Source organism: Amblyomma americanum, chromosome 7 (assembly GCF_052857255.1).
Source record: "Amblyomma americanum isolate KBUSLIRL-KWMA chromosome 7, ASM5285725v1, whole genome shotgun sequence".
In the NCBI taxonomy this organism is placed as follows: domain Eukaryota; kingdom Metazoa; phylum Arthropoda; class Arachnida; order Ixodida; family Ixodidae; genus Amblyomma; species Amblyomma americanum.
Window position 1 is genome coordinate 64,049,686 of NC_135503.1, and position 8,896 is coordinate 64,058,581.

Consider the following 8,896-nt stretch of genomic DNA (forward strand, 5'->3'; position numbering starts at 1 on the left):
TGTAGCGAGCGATAACAATCTCTTCACTCGAGACCGTTTCTTTTTTGCGCAATAACTTGTTGGGTTTCCAAACTAAGATAAACCAGCAACGGTTCCTTTCATATGCCCATAAAAATAGAATAACTCGTGATTTAATCTGAAGTCGTCCATGTTCAGTACATATGAAGAAATGAATCACTAGCCTGACAGTTTGTAAATAGTTCTTTTTAAAACTTTACTGAGTGATTGCTTGCACTCAGTCACTTGTGGATTTAATAACCGTTATTTCTTTACTCTAATCCTTACAAAGATCAATGCCCTGCGGCTTACCTCTCCAAGTAGAAGCACCTTGTCCCCTTGCAGCTGTTTTGCCGACAGTCCCTTCACCCACCCGCTAGTGAAATAATTATGCGCCTCGGTGGACTTAAACGCCTTCATTTCTTCAAGGGTCAGAAAGCTTGCAGAAAAAACAAGGTAATTGACGATGTCACCGTAACAAATCTCTGGAAATATGTCGACATCGCTTGTGTCCGTTCCCGGCCGCAGCATGAACGGGTCGATATTATCGCAGAGACGCACTTTTTCCGCATACCGAACGCGCTCCGACCCAGTAAGATCTAAGCGGTAGGTAGCGTCTAAAGGCTGCTTACTGAGAAGCGGCGGCATGCCACACAAAAGGCAACAAAATTGCACGTGTTACCACTAGCGAGGAAACGCGTGCGACCCGCACTCCACCGACTCCGCACAGACTGCACCAACATGTCCGCCGCAGCGCGCGCCGCCGGACGTGACGTCACATGCAAACCATGTATTAGCAGGTTGCGGTTCAGAGTGAAGTGCTAGGCCATAGGTTATATTAATTTGAAATTGGCTGAACCTACCAGGAAACTCTCGCCATGTCTCAAAAGAATGCGGCCGCTTTTGCGTGAAGGTGCTTCCAAACGCGCCTTTAGCAGGGAAAGGGGAGTGAATGGAACAGAGAGCGGAGTGCAGTTACTCTAAAAGGAAAGTCAAATTAAACGCCCTTTAGGCGTTTAGTGCTTGGGCTGGTGGCGTCATCTCGTGCTGTTGTAACAAAACTCTTTACGTTCACCTGGTCTTTGTTTGAAAGGTATCTCAGAGGCCACGCTTTGATGCTGATCTTGGCAACAGCCTTCTGGCGCGTTTTTTCAGCGTACGGTCACTGTCACCGCATTTCTGCACAGTGGTTACCGTATAGGTTCTCAGGGTAACGCTTTAGTGGTTGCGCGTAGGATCGCTATATTACTGTACAATGCACCAAAGATATGGGAGAAAGCCGCAAGTCTTGCATATAGGAGGCAAACCGTGGTGGAACGATTAGAGCGAGTGCAGGCTCGATCCGTTTGTTTTGTCTGCGGAACTGGCTTTATTCTAGTCAAAATACCGTTGCAGCGAATGATACAACTTAGTAATAAATCTTTGCCTGCATCAATACCTATCTCATTGAATTGCGAACAAAACACTCTGCATCGGTTCGGTGGCGCCATCTATTTTAAACACCGGAAGTCTCAGGCGTTTTGCAGCGCCTCCTCTATGCTCTGGTTTTTGTTTCAAGAATTACGCAAAGACTTCTGAAAAAAAATTTGTTTTTTGATAATAAAACATTGTAATAAAACATCATCTCTTGATGATAAAACATGAGCGCTCATATAAGCCTGGACTCCATGTACGCGAAAACTCACGCGAACGCGAAGGCGACGGCGGCGGCGACGGCTGGCGTTCGCTCTGTCGCTTGTGGGCAACCTCCATGCAAGCGAAGGCGGCAGGCGACGCGAACCCGCGACGTGCGCAGCGGATTCCGTGCTTTGCGCACTCAAGCTTAGAAACACGCCCGTAACCTGTTCTCTCTCTTAAAATTTTGTGAGTGTGCCTCATAGTCAGGGCCAAAGGAATATTTCCTCTACGGCAGCGGTGTAGCGGCAGTGGAGATAGCCACAGGCGTGCTTGCGGAGACGAAGTCACATCACGGGTTCACGGGGGAGGTGTGCTTTCGTTCGGTGCCTGTGCACTCCGGCTTAAACACTCCCATAAACTGTCACCGCAACCTGATTGTAAGTGAGCAAACTATAATATACCACTGAGAATGCGCGCCGCGAGTGTTTCTGCACAGTTGGAGCGCAGCGGCACGGTGGATCGAGCGCCGGTACCCGCGGCTCGACACGCATCTCTCCCTGCAGTACGCCCGCTCGCGTAGCCCGCTCCAAATGCTGTTAGCCCTCCGCACCCAACAACTAGATTGTTTTAATTATTTAAATCGTGCGGGTCTGCCTCTCAGCTACAAAACCAAATATTTTCTCGGCGGTGGCGATGACCAAGACGACGGGCTGGTAGGGTTTTGTGAGATGTGCCCGTGAGAAACCGTAGACAAACCGGAAACGGCTTTGGGGGGCTCTGATTGGCCAGTCGCGTGGGGGACTTCCGGGCGACGAGCGAAATTTTCTGTGGGTGCAGATCCGAGCGGCACGGCAAGCGACACATGCATTTTGCTTCGCGCGATGGCGTCGCTCGTCGCTTGCCGCCGTCGCCTTCGCGTTCGCGTGAGTTTTCGCGTACATGGAGTCCAGGCTATATGCTTTATGTGCACTCGAAGGAAATGAAATACCGCGAAGCACAAGACGAACAGGTGTACCTGTAGTCCGGAGGAATGCGCTACTCCGCAGTGCATCGATGATTTTTCTGCTGTGTGATCATGTTTGGCCACGAGCAGCGGAGAGAAAACAAACGCGAACTCTGGGAGCTGTTAGAGTAACTCTAATTCAACGAAGCTATTAATAGGGTCCTTAATCTTAAAGATACGCCAGGGACATACCTCTTCGGAGGGTGATCCAATGATTCGTGGAAATCGTGATTCCATGATAAAACCGCCCTGAACATGCAGATACGATCATCTTTGAACCGGCATACACTCGAAGCTAACAAGCTTTCGGAGCATTGGCATTATCCAGCCGTGGCCACAGCACTGAAAGCCACGAGCGATACTTCTTGACGTTTGGTTAGATGTTTTTGTACAGTGAAACACTTGCGTTAAGTTCAAATTCTACAGAAGAAAAAGGCACCCTCTCAAGCAAGTTTCTACGTCCCTTAGAGAAGTCTTGACACCAAAGCGCAGCCACTGAAAACACATTTGGAAATCTCGTAATCACAAATTGCAGGAACATCACAAACCACAACTTAATCACAAATTGCAGGAGCATGGAAGGGCAATAACGGATTAATCGTCGGCTCTTTAGGTGCGGGGGAAGGGGGAGGGGGTTGACAAGCTTCTTTCCACTGTTCTTGCGCCCTGAGCATGGGGCCTGTGCTTATCCATAGAAAATTTTGACCATTTCTGGAGGGACAGAGTACGCTCAGAACCCCCCTCCCCCCCCCCCCCCCCACCCCCCGCCCCGCGCTTGTGTTGGAAAGCTACGTTTTGAGGTTATGTAATTTGTGAGTACTTTCCCTTATGTGCACTATATCCCACAGGGCCCACTGCAGGTCTTTTAGTCGTGTACTACGAGCAACAAAGACATCAAACACGCAGAACAATAAAACGGCTTTCAACTTTGAGCTGAAAACCTGGAAAATCATGAGTATTTTCGGCGTGCCTTCCGCACATTTACAAGAAAACGGGTGGCCTGGCGTAAGGTTTGCACTGCATACGATCACGTCCGTTCGACCTGCTGACTGGATCCTATAAAGCGGCAACACAGAACGTCGCGGTCTCGAGGAAGACAGCAGCTACAACCACTTTTCATTGTATTGTTGAAAATCGTGTCGGTGTCAGTCGCTTCCGCTATAGCGTTCCTGGAGTGCAGGCGCGAAAACGGAGAATTCAGAAGTAATGTAGAGGTGCACCGCCCATTGCAAATATACACTTAAGGATATAAAGAGTTTTTTTTTTTTTTATTCGAGAAGTGTGCCATGCGGCATAAGTTGAAAAGGAAAGGGGGGAAGGAATGCACGGGATTGAAAGTTAAAAGAAGGAGTGAAGAACCGTTGCGCTGAGGTAGTCGCAGAGGTTGTTAATGAAACGGTTGTCCATTGTCCACTTCACGAAGTCACTTTCGCGGTTCCACCGCAGGCCCACCTCCCTGAGGAGCCGTGTTCTGATAGCAGCCGTCGCTGGGCACGTCCACAACAAGTGCCGCACATCACATATGTCCGGTGCAGCGCCACAGTGAGGGCACCTGTCAGGTAGTGGCAGATCTTTGGCACGCCACCGATGACGGACAGATGGTGTCAGAGCCGCCCCTGCCCGAATCCGGCGCACGGATACCTCCTCCTGCCGAGTAAGACTACGGGGGAGAGGGTGCGAACACGGAGGAATTAGAGCGCGTGTTCGCTGGCGCAGAACTTCGGAATCGGAAACGTGGGACAGGAACGGATCTGGGGGAAGAGGGGAAGGTGGCGGATCGTCTAATATATGAAGATGAGTCATAGCATCCGCTTGAATGTTATGTGGATCCTGGGCATGGCCGCGAATCCAGTGTATGCGCACAGGACATGGATACTTTGCGCAGAGCACATGAATAGATTGTGAAATCTGGAACGTTCGTCGAACAGCCTTCAGCTGTTTAAGGGCGGCGCGGGAGTCGGTGTAAATGTGAACTGTATTGAATGTTGGAACGAGCGGAAGGGAAGCAATGGCATTGTAAATGGCTTGAAGTTCCAATGCCAGGGGAGTGCACGTATCCGCAGTATACGTCGCGCGAGAGTTGAGATGCGGATGAGATGGACTATACACAGCAGTAACTCCCCTCTCTGCAGAATGAGATGCATCCGTGTATAATATGCACCCTTCAGGCAGATACGCTGCTGATACCGACGGGGAAACAGTGGGGCGATTGTCAGTGAGCTGGCAATAGGACCACGGTGGAAGTGTCTTTATACGATGAAGTTTGAGAGACTGTTTTCGAGCTCTATTTGCCACCCGTTGGTCGATGATCTCACTGAGTGTATTAAGTTGGGCGAACTCCTGTAGCACAGGTATGGGTGTTAAACGAGGCAGATATGTTATGACGCGCATAGCCTCACGATTGATAGCTTCAAGGGAGGCCCACTGTCTGCGGGTGAGACGTTGAAATTGAGCCTGATATACTATCCGTGGCTGAAGGATAGAGCGCACAAGCTGGCGGGCCGTATGAGCACGTGCGCCACCAGAGCGCATAGCTATGCGACGAATCAGACCTAGAGTAGCGTGAGCCGATTTACGGGTGGCTGTCAGCCACGGGGTGCCAGTCCCAGATGTATGGAGGAGAAGACCAAGAATACGAACAGTTTCTGCCTGAGGAATCAGAGAATTATGTACCGTAAAATTTAAAGGGGGAGCTTTCCGTAAGGCGGCTTTATTTCCAATTCGAATGAAACATGATTTAGTAGGAGAGAGTGTTAGACCCAAAGGTGGGAGGCGAGATGTCAATACATCCAGCGCGTGTTGAAGGACCGACTGATGAATAGACGCATCTGGATGACAGCACCACAAGGTGATATCATCGGCATATGCAAGCACGCGGATAGAAGGGATGGTCTCTAGGGCTCGAACCAGAGGAATTAAAGCCACATTAAATAATGTGGGGGCGAGAACGGAGCCCTGCGGCACTCCTCTATTGGAAGTGAAGTTACCAAAGGGCTTTCCGTGGACACGCACGCTGAAGGTTCGATTTGCTAAAAAGGCGTGAATGGAGAGGAGGAACCGGTGAGGGAGACCAAGAGTTTGAAGGGAGGCAAGAATGGCAGAGTGAAGGATGTTATCATATGCCTTTGTTATGTCTGTAGCGATTACGGTTCGTACAAGGTGACTCTGTGGAGAGTGGTCAAGCACGTCAGCAGCCAAAGTAGCAAGGCCGTCCTCCGTTCCAATATGTGGGCGGAAACCAATTTGGGAATCTGGGTAACAATCATGGGATTCCAGCCACCATGATAAGCGTGCGGCTAGAATGTTTTCATAAAGCTTGCAGATGGTAGGGGTAAGGGAAATTGGACGAAGGGCCGAGAGAGATACTGGAGGCTGACCTGACTTGGGGATTGGAACCACAATAGAATGCTTCCAGTCTCCCGGCATCACGCCAGAAAGCCACACTTCGTTAAAAGTATCAAGTAGGGTTTCCAAAGCCCTCCCTTCCAAGTTACGGAATAAGGAGTTAGGTATGCCGTCGTGCCCGGGAGTAGTAGTAGTTTTTAAACGGTCAATGGAGGCCAGCAGCTCTGCCATGGTGAGGTCAGAAGTAATCCCATCGGGGGGCTCTGTTACCGATAAGTCAGGTGGAGACGTAGCGGTGCAGTCATGGTTTGGAAAAAATTGACGGGCCGCTTGTTGTGCAAATGTGTCCTCATCCACATTTAGCGCGAGGCGAATGCTCTCTGTGTAATCTGCAACCTGAGAAGGGCGCTCCATGGCGTGAAACACTCTCCAAAGATGTCGATTGCCCTGCGTAGAGGACAGGCGGGCACACCATGCAGCCCAGCGTTGCCTGCCTAGCCGCTTTGCATAGCGCCGCGCCCGTGCGGTAGCGCGGTGAAGAGTAGGAAGAGCCGAAGGGTCATCGGGGTGACGAGTAGCGTAAAGATCCGCCTGGCGACGAAGAGCCCACAGATTCAAGAGATGTATGTCCGGGTTTGGGTCATCTTCATTTACAGTAGTGGTAATAGTGTGAGTAGCGAGAACATCAGATAGAGTAGACAATGCTGAAGAGGGGTTGAATGTAGATAAATGATTGTCTGCGCGTACAGAATCCCATGATGTGATTCGTACAGTGCGGCGTATTTTCCGTAGACGCGTAGGCGTGAGGGAGATAAAAATAGGGCTGTGATCGCTACCCCAAGTATCAGAATCAACAGCCCAACGAGGGTTACCGGGGCCTAACCACCAAGTCAAATCAGGTGAATACGGGCCACCTCGTGGGCGGGTAGAAGTATTCGGGTGGTTTAAAAGTTGAAAGGAATGATCTGAAAAGCTCCCTTGGATGTGTGAACCCCTTGAGGAATCCGATGGGTAACCCCACGCAGTGTGTGCGCCGTTGAAGTCACCGCCAACTAGAATAGGGATACCCGAGTTGGTAGAACGTAGAAAACGAACCCATCCCAGATTGGGAGATGCGGAGCCAGGACGACTATAAAAAGAAACTAGAATAAGGGGTGTGCGTGCAGGTTTTACGAGAAGGGCGACAACCTCTTGACGTGTGTTGCACCACCGTGAAAGGTCGAGCGGTGTGTGCGGAACTGAACTGTGAATATAAATTGCAGATTTACCTGGGCTGAGGGAGGAGGCGGTGCAACGGCGATCAGGGATAGATGGTGAATGGTATGCGCAGAAACCTGAAAGGCGTGGGAGTGCATTATGCTCTTGCAGTAGGAACGCCCATGCCCTCAGCTTTCCGTCGCGAAGGCGGATGTTCACTTCAGAGGCCTTATTAGCGAAACCGCGACAGTTCCACTGCACCACCACCGATGATGATGCGCTATCCATGATGAGGCCGAAGAGCTTCCACGATGAGGGATGTCACCTGCTTCATCAGCGCTAATATCTTGTCCACTGTCGGGGTAGTCACGGCTAACAGGCGGTCGGCACCTGATTGTGGGCCAGTGCTTACCCTAGGTGATTCCTCTGATGATTGCTCCCGAGTTATGAGAATTCTTCGAGAGGATTGAGAACGACGCTGTTCCCGGCGCTGGGTGAGTTCGTCTAGTCGGCGGCGAGCCTCCGCGATTGCATTGTCTAAAGCTGTGTCTTCATCTGTAGTATCCACATGTGATGGATGCACTGGACGTTTGGGCGTACCATTTGATCCGGGAAGGTGAGCCGCTTGTGCATATGTACGCTGGTGAGGAGACATATGGTGAGCAGCAGGCTCAGATAAAGGAAGTTCAGGGAAGTCGTTGTCGTCACATGCGAGAGCTGCAAAGCGATTACTTGTAGGAACATCCATTTTTGCAGGCGACTTGTGAAACTTCTTCGCTTGCTTCTTCTTTGGACAAGCGGGGGAGCGAATGTCATGGTCCGGCGATTTGCACAGGGCACAATGAGCTGTTGGTTCATTCATGTCGGCCACAGCTGCTGGATTAGGGCAGGTATTTTGCATATGTCCTTCTTTGTGGCAGTGATAGCAAAAAATACGACGAGGTCGGAAGGGCTGTGGTTTGACGATCGCACCGTAGTAGGTAAGGTACTTCGGGAGAGTCAACGGGCCTTGCAGGATGAGCAGGTATGAGCCCCGGCGACCCATAGGCCGTGCTTGCAGTACAACATGAGTTGAGCAGCGAATATTTGCGCGCACCTCCTCGGGAGGGCTCGTGCTGTCGACATGATAAACCATGCAGCGGAGTGTGTCAGGACCAGATGCAAAATATATTTGCACCGGGACATGCTTGCTGTCATCCAGGGGGATCCGCGTAACTGCGCAAAGTTTCTGGGCGTCCATCAAGGATGACAAGTTTACCGTGATGGTGTTCGATGGGCGATGGACGACAAACCCGCAGTAGTTCGAAGAGCCAAGGGCATGGTCAATTGTGGCTTGAACATTCCGGGCAGGGATGGCAGTCATATCAAAGCGCAATGTAGGCTTGATGGTAACGCGGAACGAGTTCGCAGCAGGCGGAAGAGAGCCTTGACTCACGGGAGGCATCTGTGGAGGAGGCTCAGACGCTGGTGACGGCTCTTGGTGGGAATACTGAACTGGCGCGACGGGCCCAGTTTCTTGAGGGAGTGCCACGGGCACGGAGGCGGTAGAGCAGTCCATGTCACAGGCCAAAGTCGTAGCATCGGAAGACGGCGCAGGCTGGAGGCCTAGAGGCGCTGACGATTGCGTGGACGTGGAGGCTGCGTCAGGTGGCAACACAGCGGGCATCCGCGTAGCCGTCGTCGACAACGCAGAATCCATGCAGACGCGCATGCAGAATCCATGCATAAAGAGTTCTA